Raw genomic sequence first — 21448 nt, forward strand, 5'->3', positions numbered from 1 at the left:
GGGCGCCATATTACTCTCTCTCTATTTTTAAAAAGCAGTGTATCCCTCCTCTGAAGACTTATAGTCAAGCAGCCTCCTCATTTTCAGAGGAAGGGTTATAAACTTGCCTTCTACCTTGAGCCCAGTCAAGATGTTTTTGCAAGAGAGTTGCCTTCCTAAGATAAATTCTGGATCCAGCTACGGTCTCTATAAGTGTCTCTCATTTTGTACATGTGATCCCGATGACCCTAGACCTCACCAGACAGTGGGGACAAATACAGCCTACATTAACAATTAGACTTGAAGCTTGCCAGCTCGATAGCCTCCCACAGCATGGCCTGAGACACACTTCGAAGTTCTTGTTTTCTACTATGGCATCTCAGGGGGTTTCTGGGACTCACATTTAATCTATCTGGACTGCTGTTCCTGCTTTCTCTCCCATTCTGCTCTGAACTACTGTGTCACACCCAGAGAGGAGGGACCCGCCCACTCAGTACCTCCACACGAGGGCTTCGGGATCTAGACTACTGGTGTGAAGTCCCCAAACTCCTGCCTGCCCTGCACAGGGTCTGCCCTGAGGAGTCACAGTTGTCCTCAGCCCTACCTCTGTCGCGCGTCCTCACCACGTGTGTGTCTTCAGGCATGTATGAGGGGCATAGCCCATCTCTGTGTCAGGCCTTCACCAGCATTCGCGTGCCTTCAGGTTTGTATCAGGGGCTTGGCTGCTGTCCTATTCAGGGAATGTGTCATATCACTGAAGTGCTTGAAAGAGGAATTTTGTGAGTATATGAAATATCTTTCCCTCATTAAGTTTTCCCTTGGTAATAATAGAAATTTATATTCTGTTCTTCACAAAAATTGTATCCATAAATTTAAAAAAATGAGAGGACTTTCACATCTACTGCTTTTTAAAATCTTTAGAACACTTGAGCTAGGTAGGATAAAAGTTTTGTCCATTTTTGCAGATGAAGAAACCTTCCAAAGTTTAGATTATGTGCGAAATCCTTTTTAGTATACTGATGGTAGATTTGAGACTAGATACAATCTGAGACTAGTACTATTTTCTGATTTTTACGGTCACTGTTCTTAGGAATCAATGGGAAGTTTTTTTTTTCTCTTCTCTCTCTCTCTCTCTTCCCACCCCCCCAACACACACATATACCCCACTGGGTAGTTTTTGTGATTTTGTCACCCCTTTTTTTTTAAGAGTACCAACAGAAACCGGTTTTAAAAAATGATATTTACAGAGTCACCTGGTACACTTAAACATTTAGATTCCTGTTCCTGTCCCAGACCTTAGGGTGGCTGTCAGAGACTCTCCTCACGTTTTATAAGCACCTCCATCAGTTTTTTTTTTTAAACATCTTTATTGGAGTATAATTGCTTTACAATGGTGTGTTAGTTTCTGCTTTATAACAGAGTGAATCAGTTATACATATACATATGTTCCCATATCTCCTCCCTCTTGCATCTCCCTCCCTCCCACCCTCCCTATCCCACCCCCCTAGGTGGTCACAAAGCAAGGAGCTGATCTCCCTGTGCCATGTGGCTGCTTCCCACAAGCTATCTATTTTACATTTGGTAGTGTATATATGTCCATGCTACTCTCTCACTTTGTCCCAGCTTACCCTTCCCCCTCCCCATGTCCTCAAGTCCATTCTCTGCATCTGAGTCCTTATTCCTGCCCTGCCCCTAGGTTTTCTAAAACTTTTTTTTTTTTTAAGATTCCCTATATATGTATTAGCATACGGTATTTATTTTTCGTTTTCTGACTTACTTCACTCTGTATGACAGTCTCTAGGTCCATCCACCTCACTACAAATAACTCAATTTCATTTCTTTTTATGGCTGAGTAATATTCCATTGTATATATGTGCCACATCTTCTTTATTCATTCATCTGTTGATGGACACTTAGGTTGCTTCCACATCCTGGCTATTGTAAATAGAGCTGCAATGAACATTGTGGTACATGACTCTTTTTGAATTACACTTTTCTCAGAGTATATTTCCAGTAGAGGGATTGCTGGGTCTATGGTAGTTCTATTTTTAGTTTTTTAAGGAACCTCCATACTGTTCTCCATAGTGGCTGTATCAATTAACATTCACACCAACAGTGCAAGAGGGTTCCCTTTTCTCCACACCCTCTCCAGCATTTATTGTTTGTAGATTTTTTGATGATGGCCATTCTGACTGGTGTGAGGTGATACCTCATTGTAGTTTTGATTTGCATTTCTCTAATGATTAGTGATGTTGAGCATCCTTTCATCTGTTTGTTGGCAATCTGTATATCTTCTTTGGAGAAATGTCTATTTAGGTTTTCTGTCCATTTTTGGATTGGGTTTTTTTTTTTTTTTAATTGAACTGCATGAGCTGCTTGTAAATTTTGGAGATGAAAGGATCCTCAACATCACTAATCTTTAGAGAAATGCAGATCAAAACTACAATGACATATCACCTCATACTAGTCAGAATGGCCGTCATCAAAAGATCTACAAACAATAAATGCTGGAGAGGGTGTGGAGAAAAGGGAACCCTTTGCACTCTTGGTGGTAATGTCAATTGTTACTGCCACTATGGAGAACAGTGTGGAGGTTCCTTAAAAAACTAAAAACAGAACTACCATATGACCCAGCAATCCCACTACTGGGCATATACCCTGAGAAAACCATAATTCCAAAAGAGTCATGTACCACAATGTTCACTGCAGCACTATTTACAATAGCCAGGACGTGGAAGCTACCTCAGTGTCCATTGACATATGAATGGATAAAGAAGATGTGACACATATATACAATGGAATATTACTCAGCCATAAAAAGAAACGAAATTGAGTTATTTGTAGTGATTTGGATGGTCCCAGAGACTCTCATACTGAGTGAAGTAAGTCAGAAAAAGAAAAACAAATACCATATGTTAACACATATATATGGAATCTAAAAAAAAAAAAATTGGTTCTGAAGAAACTAGGGGCAGGACAGGAATAAAGACACAGAAGTAGAGAATGGGCTTGAGGACACAGGGAGGCGGAAGGGTAAACTGGTACGAAGTGAAAGAGTGGCATGGACATATATACACTACCAAATGTAAAATAGATAGCTAGTGGGAAGCAGCTGCATAGCACAGGGAGATCAGCTCGCTGCTTTGTGTCCACCAGAGGGGTGGGATAGGGAGGGTGGGAGGGAGGTACAAGAGGGAGGAGAAATGGGGATATATGTATATGCATAGCTGATTAACTTTGTTATACAGCCGTAACTAACACACCATTGTAAAGCAATTATACTCCAATAAGGATGGTAAAGAAAAAAAAAAGAATGGGAAATTATGTACATGAATCTGAAACTTAAATTTAGTGATTCTCCGACTAACTTCTCATTTAAAGAAAAAAACCCATTACAATGTGTATCTTCTCAGAAGCACGCTAAATACATTCCAGAGACAGAGTAAAATATCTTCAGCATTAAAAAGAGGGAGACTTTCAAACTTGAAAGTAATGCTAGCATCTTATAATAGAGTCCTTAACTATTTCAGAGTTGTAGTAATTGTGTACTCTTCGGACAGCCATCTCCAATGAGCCCAATAATGTAATTCTTTATTCCATCTATTAGATATTGAGGGATGACACATACTATATTTCCACCCTGCGCTCACCTTATGTCCTTAGGCACACTGGACTGTCAGAGGAATGCTTTGGACTGCAGTTATAGCAGTACTTTATGATTTTAATTAAATGTGTTATAAATAGGGGCTGCTTGCTGACATCCCTATGGCTGGTGTAATATTCTCTCCTGTAAGTCTATAAATTCTAGCTCATCGATTACCTTCTCCTTTGCACTAACCCTGCTACCCTTTATCTTAACTAAATTCAAAATTCCTTATAGATTCATGTTTTTGTGTGAATTTGTTGAATTAATCCCTTAGGACTGAATTTCCTGTGTGCATATATAATTCTTTTTTAAAATGTTTTCTTGTTCCTTGACTCATAGTAGTCTTTTTGAGAATAGTAAAGCATCTATCAGCTCTTCTAACACCTGGTACAGTGCTGTGCAGAGGGTAGGAGTTCTATAAATGTTTGCAAAATGGAATTGATCTCATTATTAACATAGTCATGCTGATTTGCTTGTCCTCAGAGACATGCAGAGCAGTCTTACCAGCTAGCAAAGACTCAGAATCCTGAGATATGAAAGACCATTCCAGGACTTTTTCTTCATCCAGAATGGTTATTACAAGTCCATACACATTGTGCTGCATGTTCTACAAAATAAGCAATGTAGATTTCATCTAAAGTCCAGTGACACAATTATATGACAATTATACACAACCTAGAATATAAAATAAAATGGAACCTGTAGCTTTAGGACTCTACTGCTTGAGCCACTGATAATACTAACTGGTTGGGATACCTGGCAGGAAATCCAGTAAACAAGGACATTTATTAACACTGGAGAACTATCCACACATTCTCATACTCTGTCGGCTACCCAATAATAAGGTGGACTTTATTGTAGGCTGCAAAAGTGAAACCAAGCTTTAAAGTATCAATTGCTGTTGTTTTGCAGAGTTTTCAATTCTCAAAGACTTATTTATTTTATATCCTCCTGAAAATCTCTTCCACTCTCCCCCTACTTCTTATGCCCACAGCTATTGCTACAGGAGAATATTACAGTAATTGATCAATGTCTGATTAAAAGTGTGCAACTCTTTCATTATCTGCACAAGGTGATTGAATTCCTTCTGCCTGAGCAGCAAGATTCTCTTTTAAATTGTTGCATCAGGAAGTGACAGTGCGTGTGGATTCCAGTGCCATTTGTTTGGTGCCAGTGAGCAAGTTCTCTATCTCTTTTGTATCAGAACGTGGAGAAGAGACCACTCATACCCACCAGGAAGATAGTTACTATAGAATAACTACTGGTCACTTGATCTCTGGACTGCATATTTGATGTCTTCTGACCCCCCTACTCCAAATACACACACACACACACACACACACACACACACACACACACAACCTATTTGTTTTAGTACTCGATTTCACTGTATATACCTCATCAACTGTTTCTGTACATTTGATAGCTAGTGTTTTCTTTTTCCAAAAAGTTTTTGAAATATCACGTTGTTGGATAAGCAGGAGAAAGAATACATTCCTTGTGTGGGGTAGTAAATATTTATCTGTCAGGCAAGGTTGACTTCCAATTATCAGGGGTAAAGGAGATGTAAGTAACAAGAAGAATTGAAATTGTCAAATAAATAAGAGAACAGTTTCTCATTGAAAATCAATAGATTAATATATTTTCTTCATCCAGCTTTTTAGCAAAATGAATAAGTAATATGTTCACCTCATTGCCCTTCTGTACATCCTCTGGTGGACAAGCTTATAATCAATTAGTGAAGATAGCCAGAAACATAATAGGCAGAGAAGACTGACAAATAAAGACATGGATAATTTGCCTCTGAATAATCTTGATTAACTCTAAATCAAAGCTTTTAACCTAAATGCAAGGAAGCCACTTTGCAGCATTGTCTCTTTTGCATAATACAGAAAAATTAGAAATCGGTTATAAAGACAAGATGCTTTCTATTCTGTTTCTTGGTACCTGAAGAATATGCTTAACTTTTGGGGTCAGGGACAGTTTTAGAAATCTGATGGAAGTTATGGACCCTCTTCCTAGAAAAATACACAATTATAGCGACAGCACAAGGACAGCATATGAATATAAGTATATGATTGATGCTCCCTGGAGTTGTGCAATGCTGACATACATATATTTCCTATCCTTGGGACTCCAGATTAGGAAACTCTGCCATGCTTACTCTCTGCTGTGATCTTTGGCTGAATTGAGTTGGAAATCAAGTAAGCAAGATTCTATTTTTATCTAGGCCAGTGTACCCCCTACTCCTATGGAAATGCAGTGACTTGAAGCCTATCTAAATCAGTAGAGGGGTAGTATTTCCAGGTGGCACTGATCTTAGGAGAAATTCAGTGGCCTTGCTCAGAATGTCACATTTACTTACAGAAGGAACAATGAGGAACAAATCAGTTTAAAAATGCCATTGCCATAGTTGACCATTCCAATCAAAATAAATCTCTTATGCCTTGGTGCAGCTTTGATCTGACTTCTAGTCTTCTACAGCTGGCTTTATTGAATGTTCTAAATTTTCCTGCACATGAAATATTTTGAAAATGCAATTCAATTGCTAGTAGCACAGGAATGAAAAGAAGCAAGGAAATGGCTCTTCAGTGAGTTTTGGCTTTTTTTCTGGATTAGATGAGCAGCTGTTGAGCAGTAAGTCTACCAAAATGGCAACTTGAGCCAAATCAAACTCAATTAAATTGGACTTTTAACTCCAGTCAGGCTTCTTAGAATACTTGAGAGGATGCCAGGGACAATGAGGGCATCCTAAAGGTGTCATTCCCTCTAAATGGATAATTCCTTTTCTTCTGTCTTACTTCCAAGCTAGCCCCATTTGTTCACATTTTCACATCTTAGAAATGACTTATTCTATGTTTTGATGTATGAGTGCAGGTAGTACTAAAAGGGATGATTTTTTTGAAGACTCTTGATGTAGGGATGGAGAACACTTAAACATACTCAGTCCAACCTATGTGTTCTTCCATTTAAGAAAATCTTTTGGAAGACTACTATGAACATGATACCCTGTTTGGAGTCTACATTTGTGTCTGAGTTCTCAGTTTTATTTAGAACCTCACAGTAACCTGTTGAGGTGAATGGAGTATTTTACAATTCAGGAGGCTTAGCAAAGTAACTTACAAGTAGTAGAAAGGTGGTCTGGAACACATATCTCTTGGTACCCATTATAGCACATCATATGACATGGAACTTCCTTCAGGGATTCAGGGAGTTTTGTTAAGAAATACATAATGATGCTTCGGATGATTTTGAAGGAAAAAACTCTTAATAGTACTAAAATTGAGAAGATGGTGCTTTTGAATTCATTTCTCACCAACACAGCAAATAATCTAGAGAGAGTATATCTTTAAGAGAATCCCCAAATTTTCCATCTGGAGGGACCACAATAAATCTGATTTCTTACTCCTGATTTCTTTCTCATGATACCCATAAGCATTCCCTTCTACCTTCCCACAATATCATGGGGAAAAAGCAAAGCTATGTTGATAATACCCTTGGTTTTGTTTATCCCCATTGCAGAGAACATTGATTTGTTTATAGACCAGCTTTGCCAGAATGTTTTGAAGAAGGAAGGATTTCTTTAACAGGGAACATGAGAGTGGACATTGGGTTGTGGACCATGAATATGTAGTTCAAAACAGGGGGATCTATTTTTTTTCCTGCCTGTGTTTACATTGTGTCACGCAGTAATATTGGGTGTTTTTCTTTAACCATGAACTCAGAAAATGCCTGAGTCGTTAATTTCTTGGGCTGCAAACACACTTCAAAATGTAGCAACTCATTTGGTAAGAATTATCCAGCCAATCAGATCTATTGGGAAATATATAATACATACACAGGGAGCATGGGAAGGGCAGGGCTGATATTTTGAAAGCATGAGAGGATTCCGAAAATCAACTACAGTAAGCTCAGTGCACTTTTGTGGGTCTAAGGCTGTCCCCAGACACCAGTGACCCAAAGCCTGTCCTGTTTACAGGGAACAGCTAGTCACTTTGATACTATGTTCGTGTTTGTATGTTGGTAGATACTCACAAAGAGACAGCACAGTCACAACTTCAATTGTTTTTAAACAAATACACAGAGAAGATGTGTCTTCCTTATTTTGTCTATACTTAATTCTGTTTCCTCACAAACTTCAATCCCCTGGGTAGAAGGAAGAAAACAAACATTTCGTCCTTGCAATGGACTGAATTGTGTCCCCCTTCCCCCTCAAATTCATGTGTTGAAGCCCTAACCCTCAATGGCTGGAGATAGGGTCTGAGTGGAGGTGATAAAGATTAAATGAGGTCATAAGGTAGACCCCTAATCCAGTAGGACTGGTGACCTCCTAAGACAGAGAGACACCAGAGCTCTGGCCGTATGCCATGTGAGCACCCAGGGAGAAGGTGGGCATCTGCAAGCCAGGGAGAGAGCTCTCATCAGGAAACAAACAGCCCAGCACCCTGATCTTGGACTTCCCATCCTCTGGCACTGTGAGAAATTAAATTCTGTTATTTAAGCCACCCTATCTGTGGTATTTTGTTACGGTAGCCTGAGCAGACTAATGCAGTCCTGTAAGCTTAAATAACTGTAGCCATTAATTCAGGATATACTCAGTTTCACTGAGAAAAAAAATGATTCAAATTTTTGTTTTCTCTGTCCCCTTCTCCAGCTTCTTTCCAACAAACACTTGGGTAAATGTGAACGTGTGTGGCACTGCAGCCCCGTGGTGGATGGAAAGAATTTGGGGTCCTTGGGGATAGTGTCCTCCAGCATCTTGTGGCTCTGGAACAACGTCCTCTGTCCACCTGGCAAGGGCTGGCCCTGCTCGCAGTCACCGTTGATGTCTGTGGCCGGCATAACAGTATCTGGCCACTCTGGCCCTCCCTTCCCAGCGCAGCCTCACCTCAGCTCTCACGGGTGTTTGAGATCCCCCCCCCATTCTGCTCCATCTTCACGGTGGTGAACTCTATCACAGGCCCAGAGCTCTCGGCTCCACTGCCCGTTACTTCCACTATGGGCTGCAGGACTTTCTGCATCCCACCCCTGCCACACTCAACCCAAGAGTGGGCAGGAAAGGCAACCGTCAGGGCATGCTTTTTTTCTGTCAGACTGTACTGTTCCACGTAGTTTACTTTGATGTGATTTGCTCCTGGTTGACAGACTCATTCTTAAATGCCATAGGGTGAACCAGGACAAGAGATCCCCTCTGTTCTCAGTTTTTCCTCACTTCTGAGGACCCTATCTTGTCATTTCCTTATCTTGTCTTATTGCATCTTATCTCATCTCATCTCTTCTCATCTCATCTTTTTCTAACTTCCTTCAATCTCCCAGGAATAGAAAAAAAAAAGTAGTCTTGTGCTCTCGCTCCAAGTCCTATCTCCTTTTTATCAGTGAGAAGCAAGTTTTATGGCCTAGTAGTGAGGGGGGATATTTTCTCTACCTTCTGGGCTGGACAGATTTTATAAGCTGAGTCTTGGACCTTGATATGCTAAAGAAGGTTATAAAGGAATTTAGCAAATCTGTTCTCTGTTTCTGTTTCTCCTCTCCATGTCTATTGTCCTGAGGACATAAACTTTAGAGACATAAAGCTGCAAATGGACCAAAATTTACAGGAAGAATGAAAATGAATGGCTTTATATTCACAAAGATATTATCCCTGCTTATGAATGGGATTGTCCATTTTACCATGCATGTATGCTTGGATTCTGTGTACTTATGCATGGTTTCATCGTACATGAACCTTACTCCTTGAGACAGGTGTCAGAGGTATGGACAAACACCACCAGTGTTCACCATGAACACGCGGTGAGCAGGAGTTTAGGGTTTGAGGATATTTTCCCAATCCTCTAAGATTGGATCTTCTTCCACCACCTCACCCAAATTTCATTGGTTTTTACGTGCTAGTCTTCTTTTGTAAAGTGTGCACATAAGGGAGACTCACCCAGCTCTGATGTTGTGTGAATGACTGGTTCTTTGCACTTTTGAAAGCATGATTTAATTAGCTAGTCAAAGTATCTTTCAGTTAGAGCTCTATTTTGTCTTTCCAGGATACTGTATATTTCAATCTTCTGAGTCAGTGAGCATCCTGGTGGCCATCTTTGAAACGAGTCTTCCTGTCATATTGCATTTTGTTTCTTATCTACATCCTAGAGGGGAGAGCTACTTTTGATGAAGTTCCAGTCTGAGTGCTATGTTTGCCTTCGCTACTCAATTACCACATTCCCTGGCAAGTTCAGTTAAGGACCCTGAGAAGATTTCTTAAGTCCACAGCCATTTAAACATGCAAAATTACAGATGTTTAAATGACCATCATTTTGATGATTTAGAACTTGGAATAACAAGGAATATTTCTTATCTTATTGCCTTCCATTAGTTTGTTTAAAGTTATTATTAAAACTTTTTCTAGGCTTGGGATAAACTGGGAAACTAAGACATAAAACTTATTTTAAAATGCATATCCTTTAATATGTAATTAAAATAGTTTTCATTTATTCACATGTTTGTGGATAAGTTCTTTTCTCTTGAAGATCAACTTTCCATCAATGATCAAAGTGATGTAAAGCAATGACATATAAATGTGTACTTTTAGACAGTAATTTGGGGTTCCATCATATAACAATGACAGGAAATCCTATATAAAGATATAAATGGAAAATGATACCTGACTGATGGATTTGGGGGATAGGCTGATTGGCACTGTAAGGAAAAGACTATTTTGTTCCTTGATGGGAGATTAGTACTGAAATAGATGTGTGAGTCAAACCTCAGCACAGTAATGATTTCCTGACAGGTACTCTCTCCAAACCCTAAGTACATTAAGTTTAAATCCAAAAAGCCATTACCCTTTAAATATTTTTCTCATTTTTTCTATAAATTGGAAGAAAAAGGAATTTGCACTTTAAGTAGAGACTACAGTACTTGGTTGGTATATAACAAATTGCTTACCATGGACCAAGACAGAAGTTAAATAATAAGGATGAGCTCGTTGATTGGCTCGTGGTGTAAAGCTGTATGATTGACTCAAGAAAACAATGCATCGGGGCTGAGCGTTAGCTTCTGAGTGGTTGAGATTGAGTGCTACCACAATTTGGAAGAATTCCCAGCACAAACAAAAAGAGATGTGCATCTGTCCCTTCAGTGACTTAGGGAAACCAGAACCATTTTTGATACATTACATGTTTTCCCAGCTTTCAATATTTTATATTTTATAAGTCTTGGGGAAAACACTTTTTTGACTCCAATAGCTGTCAAGCTGTTGAAGTAGAATACGATGAACTGATTTCAAGTGTATAGTTAGTTACAGCCATAAGATCCATGTGAACAATGTCAACCATGGCTTAGCTATTGTTTAGCTGGCATCCAACTGTGTCTGAGCCTCTTCTAAGGAAAAGACAAGAGACATTATTAATTGAGTATCTAATAAAAGTAGAACAATGTTCTGGGCACTTTCCTATTTGACTTAATCTTCACAACTTCCCTGGGAAGTTTGATGCCTATTTAAAGATGTGAGAGGTGAAGTTTATGAAAGTTAAATATACTATCCTTAGTCCCACAGCTGAAAATTGGAAGACCTGTCCCTTGAGTTCTGGTCTGCCAAATTTTAATTTAGTATTACTCTACCATGCTTCCTTTCTGAGTGACTTTTCCAGAAAATTCTATACATCCACTTCTTACCAATGGGTTTTGTCAGCACTGATCAGACTCACTGTCTAACCCACTGTATTAGTTTGCTAGAGCTGCCATAACAAAATACCACAGACTGGATGGCTTAAACAACAGGAGGCTAAAAGTCCAAAATCATGGTGTTGGCAGGTTTGATTTCTTCTGAGGCCTCCCTCCTTGGCTTGCAGATGGGCACCTCCTTACTGTGTCCACACATGGTCTTTTCTCTGTGCATGCACAACTGTGGTGTGTCTTTCTGTATCCAAGTTTTCTCTTCTTCTAGGGACAACAGTCAGATTGGATCAGGGCCTACTTTAATGGCCTCATGTTAATCACCTCTTCATAGGTCCTATCTCTAAGTGTAGTCACATTCTGAGGGGCTAGGAGTTAGGGCTTCAATATATGAGTTGGGAGAGTGGGACACAATTCAGCCCATAATACCCACTTAGATAATAATCAAAAGCATTAGACCCTTTTCTCCTGGGCTTTGCATGGTCCTCCCCGTAGACCCAGCAAAGGACTCCAAATGCTGCCATGAAGGATAAATGCAATGCTTACAGTGCCAGTTCTTATTTTGGGTTTTACTTATAACATACAGCTCAGACCTGTGAATCAAGCAGTCCTTACCCTTGTGGTGGGTTTTGTCCCTACTATATATAATTTGCATCTATACAAGTAGATTTAAATTTGTGTAGACAAAATATTAAAATGGGGGCTTCTTATTCCTGACTCAAGATGCAGCTACTGACTTTTGTATAGACATAAGCATAGATCATTCATAGGATGAGAAGAGATTCAGAGTTCTAGTGACAGCACGATAAAGGAGATTACTGAGGTCCTTACTGAATCCAAGAAAGGAGATTAAATGGCAAGGACTTGGCAGGCTATCCTAGAAGCTTTGAGTAGTGACTACCAGGAGGGTAGTGGGCAAGACAGGAAGAGACAATTGGGAGAGGTCTAGGGACATGTAGTTGCAGTCTAGAATCAGCCATGGAGGAGAATCATGGTTCCTGGTACTAAAGGGACAGGTCATAACTAAAATAGAAGAATAATAAAGAGGACAACAATTACACTAGCTAATGATTATTGCATTCCTATTGTGTGCCATTCCTACTATGTGCCAGGCATGTAAGGCTGTATGTACATGTTGTTGAGGACTTTATGAGGACTTACATATTCTCTATGACCTTTCTTCCATGCTACGTGGGTCTCATGACCAAAGATTTTCCTTCCTGCTCGCATTTCAAGGTCCTCTCTACCCTCTCTCATCTGAGTAGCCACTGAACCTTCTCATTCTCCGTCCTCCAAGTTCAAATTATCTGGTTTCCTGGAGTAACATCTAAGGATCTTCATCTAGCTGGTGGGTCTGGGATTTATTCCATCTTGGTTTCTACTTTGTCATGGCTGTGAGGAGGAAAATCAGCATTCATGTACCATGAGAGAGGAAATGGGAGAGGAGGGTAAATATACAGTATTTTTTTTTAAAAAGATGGAAACTTCAACATATAACCCAACAATAGTTCCTTATTGTCTGTCTTTTCCAACTAGAATGAAAGTTCTATCAGAAGAGACACGTCTCCCAGGCTCACAGCATCAGCATAGGCAACTAATATGTGTCGAATGAATAAATGAGGTATATAAAATTTTGAGTAGATGAAGGAATGAAGATGAGAATTCTCTCTGGTGCTCATTTGCTGCAGCCTTGCTTAACTTCCTAGGCTACTTTAATGTATATTTTTGCTCAAAATTATGGGCACAGAATCCTATAAGAGCTCTTTGGTTTATATAATATTATCCCACAACAGAACCTCCTACACTTTTCCAAAGATTTGGAAGGGTAAAAGTAAGCCCTGTGAAATATCAGGCTTCCTATAATTAAAACTCTGTTTCTTCAGACATGTCCTCACACAGAGGCAGAGACCAAATAATGGCCTTTGTATTGAATTAAGGCAAGTTTTTGGAAAATGAATTCTATAGAATTTCTAGTTTTATTTTTCAAGAATGCTTAAGATCAGCAGCAGATGGTAAGCTCTTTGGACTAGATGTTGTGCATTTTGCTTGTAAAATGAGAGCACAGATTCTGAATCTAGACAACTGAGTTGGAATTCTAGCTTCCCATTCTTGCTACCTTACCGTGTCTTGGCAAGTTGTTTAATCTCTCCCATTGGGTTTCATCATCTATAAAATAGGAATCATAATAATGCCTGTCCCATAGTGTGCTGTGAGAATTAAATGAGTTACATATATAGAGCAGTTAGAACAGGTTTTCACATACTGAAGAGAAATGCAAGTGTCAGTTACTCTTACTGCGATAGAATGCGGAGTCCTTTGCTAAACATTCAATGATAATGTGCTTCTTAAAGGGTCCCGTGAACTAAATGACATATAATGTAGGAGACAGAGGACAAAGGATCTTAATAAAGACACATCCAGTGCTAGGCTAGGTATTTTATATACATTACCTCATTTAATCTTCACATCATTCCCCTTTAAAAAACAAGAGCAAAACCAAAACCAAAACAAACAAACAAGAAAAAAAAATCTTACATTAAATATATGTAAGTTCTCATTCCTAACAAATGAAAGCCAGATTTCAATCTGGCTTTGTCAGATTCTGAAGCCTATTTTGTTTTAATGGTTTAAGTGCAGAACTACTCAGAGAAAGTTGAAGTTTAGAAAATGTTCAGTTACAGGCCTCTGTGCTAAAAATGTTAAAGTGGCTGCAGAGTACCTAAATTGGTTTCCCAAAATAAGTAGATTATCTCTCTGGAGAAAAAAGTAATTTCCCTTGTAGGATATTGTAAAATCTTATCAACTTGCACTGAGGCAGATAGAGACCTAAAATATAGGTTTAGAAATACAATTTTAGTTTTAAAAGAATTTTTTATAAATAGAATGAGTACTGGTATAGGGTCTGGGATCATATCAATTGTGATTTAAATTCATACAGCTTATTGTTCTTATTTGTGCCTATAGTTTTTTGTTGTTTTGTTTTTTTTTTTAAAGGAACTCTAAGTCTTTAGTGGACACAGGCTAGAAAACAAGATCCCCATCATGTCATCCTTGAGCTCCTGTGTGTTTTTCTTGGTCTTGACGTGTCCTCTTCCCCATCTCATTTTACTCCTGTGGGGGTCTTGGACATATGACGTGTTTTAATGTGTGTGTGTGTGTGTGTATATGTGTTATTTTCTCCCACCTTGTGCCTCAATCTCTATTTAATAATATCACTACCTTTTACTTTTTCTTTCTCCTTATTTTCACTTTATTTCTCATTGATTTCTCTTCTCTTCTTCCCCTGCAATATAGACCTGGAGTCTGTTTTATTTCTATCTGATAAAATTATGTATTCTCCATTCCTACTTTAACCTATGAAAAGAATAGTTGATATTTCTCTGTATTTAAAACGCTGACCCAAAACAACAAGGTCCTACTGTGTAGCACAGGGAACTATATTCAATATTTTGTAATAAACTCTAATGGAAAAGAATATGAAAAAGAATATATATACATGTATAACTGAATCACTTTGCTATACACCAGAAACTAACACAACATTGTAAATTAACTATTCTTCAATTTAAAAAAGGCTGACCCATGTGGCCTTATGTTAATTTTTTTCTTGACAGCACAAAAGGGTTTCCATCTCAATTTAAATAGTTATTGAATAAATTAGGCAATCCATATAATGTAGCAGCACTGAGACAATGACTGAAATGACCTATCTACTTAAATAAAAATTAAGAGATTTGAAGATGGAAAACTGTTTAAGAGAATACAGGCTATTTTAATATTCCAGAGTAAATATTGGAATTCATCCCTGGGGAGATCCTTCATTGGTAAGCCCTTTTAGTCATGAAGACATGAAGAAGTACCTACTCAACATTCTTGGGAATTAACCTGAAAGTAGATGCTGGTATTCAGAATTCTGTTTAGTAATGAAGTTAATAGTAAAAATGAGGCCAAATAGAATCAGAAATTTCCCTGAGCCTGAAATGTATTGTGTGTCCTTGGAAGATGTGAATGATTGCTATGCAAGTATTTTCTCCCAGGAGCTGAGGCTCTACTCTAGCAGAAGAGACAGATAATTCTTCTCTTCTCTTCAACTTATGCCATAGGAAGCACTGGGGAAAGGAATGGGACTGAGCTGACAAAGCACCACCAACACTGGATTATTGGTGTCCCTTCTAATTTAAGCTTGAATGAGTCACAACTTGGGAAATATGCTATGGGCCATGACACTTTGTTCCTTACCCATGGGTTTGGAATATTTTCCCTTGAAGGGAATGGATATTCCCAGTGTCAGTCACACTAGGACAGGAAATAAGCTGAGCCTTAGGAACAAAAGACTGTGCTTATCTCTGCATCGGAGGCCATTGGGCCTATTCTGCCATATGTAGGTGTAGAAATGCCTGGAGCCTTCTGTTGGGGAGAATCGAGCTGACAGCCCCACCGCACAGAGGCCTGCCAGGAAACACAAAGGGAGGCTGGTGGTCTCTTAGAATAAAGGCTTCTTGCAGCAAGTCTAAGCTGTGTTTCTCTGGTCCCTAAGCTTTCAGTAAACTCTTATTAACAGTATGGTTTAGTCTCAGTTGTATGTGGGATACAGGGGAATTGAAATTATCAGTGGTGATCAGGGGAAGACAGATGGGCCTAGAAGTGAGTTGATAACACAGGGGTCAACTGCCCCAGAAGAGGTGGCTTGGCAGCAAGTGGACAAGCCAGAGAAGAGGAAAAATGAAGGACTTTTAGGGCACTGCCCTTGGAAACTTCTGGAAATCAGTGGTTGAGATGACCATTTAAGGAGGCTAATTTCTGCCAGGAAGACAATGAGGGTTCTCACCAAAATACTTTGCATATAAAAAGGAAGTCTAACCTCACTTGGTAGTCACAGGCTAGGAAGCCAGCAATATACAGGATTTATTTGAAACATTTAAAAACAGTGATTTAAAATGCATGCTAAACTGACTGTAAGCTCAGATAAACATAGTAACAGAAAGAGCAAATCTCAGCTCACTCTTTCAATAAAATGAGTTGTGTTAATATATAATTTAATAAGAAGCAAAATTAATATATAATTTAATGAGAAGCAATTTAATTTATTTCTGTTTGAAGCTCTCACTCTTTTTTGACAAATTATTATTTTAATCTTGTAATCATTTGATGTGATTGATCAGCCAGTCTGCAAAGCATATATTTTCCACCTAACTTTAATGTGTTGGCAAAATGATTATTTCTTTTACACATTTGATACGAGTCTATTTTACATTTTTTATGAATAAATTGATGAGAATCATGTTATCTTGCCTCAGTGCTAGCCTTCTGCCCCTGAAAGTCTTATGTTTGTGCTGAAATATTTGACAAAGTCTTTCTAAAGTTAGCATAAGAAGAGGAAAAAACCTTGAAAACCTAAACACTAGGTGAAATCCATGCAATTAAGCAAAAAATGTAATAACAAAGCACTGAAAGACGACCTGTTTTCCAGTTCCTGGCTCTGCCACCAAGGTGTGGACATTAATCACTTAGTTGATTCCTCTGAGCCTCAGTTTCCCCATCTGTTACCCTATAGGATCATTTAGAAAGTGTAGTGATAAAATGTATATGGGAAATACTATAAAGGATTAGAATAGCTATTACTACTTATGCAGGTTTTTGCTTACCTGTTAGTTTATCTATATATTTATAGTATATGTACTCAGTGTGTACAAAACCTAAGAATTCACCCTATACTATTAGAAGTGGGTAGAAATGGGGTGATTCTAGAAGGTTAGGCAAATAGATGGATGGCTTGATGTAGATACAGAGATAGATATAGCTTTTTACCTTTTACATAATTTCTCATTACATTTTTATACACCTTAAGGGATAAATCTTAGTTTTCCTATTTTCAGGTGAAGTTCAAAGTTAAATAAAATCTTCAAAATAACCCAACTAGTCAGTGACAGAGATGAGATTGAAATCCAGGCCTCCTCTACTGCAGAATCCTGGGTTCCTTCTCCCTTACCTCACTGCCTTCTCCTTGTCAGTTCTTGGAACCCGCCTGGCCATACACCTGGTACCCACTTTGCCTTAAACTTGCCTTATTTCTCAGAAATCAGGGATTGGTCCTGGCATCTAATGTAAGAAAGCAAAATAAGTGAGAAACTTGGTCACTGCTGTTCTACGCTGACCATAGGTTATTTGGTAAATATTTCTTGACCAGTTTCAAACAGGATATTCTGAAGACAGTAATGGAGTCAAGTGTGGATTTGACTAGTGTTATTGCACTAGTTTATGGGTCAACACTACAAACTTGGATTAGATTTTTTAAATTTATCTAGAACCTCAATCAAACTGAGGCCTAGGAATTTCTATGAGTCTGATCTGAAATAGCTCTTACATTGGTAAACATTCAAATAGACAATGATGTTCATCCATTAGCTATATATATATATATATATATATATATATATACAAAAACACAGTTTTATGTAAAAAGATGAATCTTTTTAAAGAGGCACACTGAATTGAATTTTAAATCATCAAACCCAAGCTCTCAAATTCAGGATAAAAATCTTTCTAAATGAAGATTTCATTAACTGTTCTGGCTTTCAAACATATGTATATATACACACACACATATATATTTATATATATTCACACACATACATACCTTTTTTTATTGTTGAAAAGCTCCTTTTATTGCCATTTGGTTCATATTTCAAAATTATCTTCATGCCATAAAAAATTACATCACCTTTTATATACAGTTTATCTCAACAAGATTCAGAGAATAAAATAAGCAATGAGAAGCACTGGGAATAATTATAGAAAATGCATTTAGGCACGTGGATAAATTAAAGGGTTCAATCACAGGACCATTTGTGAAGGAAGGAAATTAAGAGATATTAAGTAAAAAGATATTTTGGTACTGAGTTTTACAGAGAAGTCAGGAAAGAGGAATACAGGATTTTACAATCATGTAAATACAGGAATACAGATTGTAGAAGTTTAGACAAGAATTAAGGTGGGATTCTGCAGAGAAGCTAGGTATATCAGATTGTAAATAACACATCAGGCACATTAGGCCAAGAGCAGAGTGTGGGCAGGGTGGGGCAGGCACCATCAAACGGTCCTTATGGTATGTATGGTACGGTATGGTATATCTGGTATGGTATGTATGGTAATGATATTTAAAGCCAGATAAGATCACATGGGAGCTCATATAGAAGGAGAAGAGAAGAGATTCCAGATCTGAAAGTGGGGTATTTGGGACTGGATGAGAAGAGTTCAGCAAAGGAGAAGAGAGACGGGGAGGAGATCAAACGTCGAGGAAAACAGATGAGAGCAGAAATCACATCAAACACTGCTGGGAGATTGAGTAAAATGAGAACCAAAAACAGACCATAGCTTTGGCAATGTGCTCGTGGTTAGTGACCCAGAGGGGAAGGGAAGAGAAAAGAGAAGGGGAGGGAACTCCTGGTAGAGAAAACAGGGAAAAGTCAAATCTTCCCTGCCATTTAGCTATAAAGGGGGATGGAGAAATGAAGCGGATATGGGGTTAGAGGGGATTTTTTTTTTTTAATATAGAAGCGTTTATAACACATTTATTTTGCTGATGGTAAAGGTCCATTAAAGAAGAAAATTTTACTGACCTAGAAGTAACCAATACACACCTCTCAGAGGGCACCAGCACCAAACTTGACAAGTATATAGGCACTAGATGTATCAGGGTGACTGCTTTAACAATCTGTATATCACTGAATTCCATTGGGAGAGGTATATTCTAAACATTTAGAAACATACCAGGGACAGGTGATAGAGTCATATGGGATAACTTTTATAGGGTTCTCTGAGTGACCAGACCAGCAGCATCAGCATCACCTGAGAATTTGTTAGAAATGCAAATTTTCAGGCCCCACCCCAGTCTTTATTGGATGAGAAGCCCTAGGGATGGGGCCGAGCAATCTGTGTTTTGACAAGCCCTCCAGGTGACTCTGAGGCACATTCAAGTTTGAGAAATACCAATCAATCTCTACCAATTTCAGATATATTGGTGTTTCAATAAAAAAATTTTGACTAAGCAGTTTTAAGCCCATTTTCTTTAAGCTTATAAAAAGGGGGAAAATAGTATATACTTTTGTAGTAAATTTCTTTCTATAAAATAATTCTCATTTTTTTTTTGTTGTTGTTCTTTTAGCTTCCCTGATTCTAGTTCTGGGACAGAAAAAGTACAAGATGAGTTTAGAAAAGTTTGTGCCGGGAAGCAAGAAAGTCTAAGGTGGTCTTGTGAAAAGGACATGGCAGCTGGCTTGAAGGCAGCTGCTGTGGCTGAATTAGGGACAACTAAGCATCAGAAAAAATGAAGACAATAATGGATTATATTACATTCAGGGGAAAGAATATATATATATATACACACACAGTAATACTATGACGAGGAGGAGGCAAAAGAAAGAAAACTCTTCTTAACAGAAGAATACCAGTTAATAAAAGTAGAAGAAAGGACAGAATTAAAATATTACAATTTTACATCCAACAATAAAATACTAGATATAGGCAAGGATCATTGATGACTCCCAAAACAATTGGGTCAAAGTTATTGGGGAGAGGACATTCACAGGGTCTCAAATTATTACCACACAGAATACACATTAATGACCAGCGAAAAACGTTATTCTGAGCTATTTCATTTACTTAATACCATATTGGGGAACGTTTATTTTGCTTCCAATTTTTTTTCATTCTAAACACTGCTGCAAAATATTTTGATACACATAACTGTGTATACAAACTAGCGTTGTTCTAGAAAGGTAGCACAGTCTGTGAATAGAAGCAAGGACTCAGGAGCCAGTTGTAAATCAAGTCCTGATCTGACACTTGTCCGCTGTGTGACTTTGGCTGAGGTTTCATCTATCTGCACCTTGGTCTCTCCATTCAGAAAATGAAAATAACAATAGTTCCTACACCCTAAGGTTGTTTTTGGAGTCAGATGAACTGATACAGGAAAAGGACTTAGAATAGTATCTTCACTGAGTCGGCCCTCGAGGCTTGTGAGCTATCACCACTATTGCTGCTGTTGCTGCTGTTGTGTGGCTGGGTTAAGCAAGGCACATATTCAGGTTTAATTGATCCTAACAAATTGCCTGAGAGAGGGGCTGCAACAACATATGTTTCCACTTTGTCACAACCTCTCTAATGTTTGGTATTGTCAGATGTTTGTTGTTGTTGTTGTTTAAAAAGATGGTTAAAAAATCTTCAATTGTTGTAATTTGAAATTTTCTGATTACTAGTGAAATCGCTTTTCTTTTAGATGTTTTTTTGCCATTTGCATTTTATCTTCTCTGACTCATCTATTCATATTTTCTGCTTAGTTTTTTTTATTGGACTGTCTTTGTTGTTGTTAATAGGAGCTCTTTGTATACTCTGAACTTCAAACTCTAGCCAGTTGTACATATTCCAGATGTGAAGAGAATCAACATCTTTACAATACCCAAGCTTCCCATCCATGAACATAGTGCATCTCCCGTTACCAAGGTAGTCTCTCATTTCCTTCAGTGAAGCTATATCAAATCTCTCCATAAAAAGCTTCCTTCCCTTCTCACTTTTTTCTTTCTTTCTTTCTTTCTTTCTTTCTTTTTTTTTTTTTTTTTTGGTGTTTGTTTTAATTTTTTTTTTTTTGGTCTTAATAAGGATAATTTTTAAGGTCTTTGGTTTCTAATTTTGCTGCATTAAGGTCACGGAGTATATTAACTTTTGAAATGTGTCAAGACTTCTTTTGTGGTATCAATATTTGTAAATGTTCCATGTGCTTGAAAGTTATGTTTATTCACTGTCATTTAGTTTTACATTCAATATGTATATTTATAATATGAAGTTTATGTTATTCAGTACTTCCATATGCCTAACAATTTTTGTCTACTTGACTTATGAGTGTCTGAGACATGTGTTAAAGTCTCCCATTCTGTGCATTATGTCAACTTTTTTCTGACGTTCTCCTTTGCTATCTTATTGGAGTTTTCCACTATTGCGTAGTTAAAACTTTATTTCTTAGAAATTCTTTACTTCTTTGAATGTTTTGAAGTCTGCCATCCTAAAGTTTGAATCTACCTCATATTTTCTTCCTTCATTGTTACAGATTTCATGATAGCTTGGCCACCCTCTTTTTCCCAAATTTCCATTAATTCAACTTAACCAGAT

Source organism: Eubalaena glacialis, chromosome 8, assembly GCF_028564815.1.
Source record: "Eubalaena glacialis isolate mEubGla1 chromosome 8, mEubGla1.1.hap2.+ XY, whole genome shotgun sequence".
NCBI lineage: Eukaryota > Metazoa > Chordata > Mammalia > Artiodactyla > Balaenidae > Eubalaena > Eubalaena glacialis.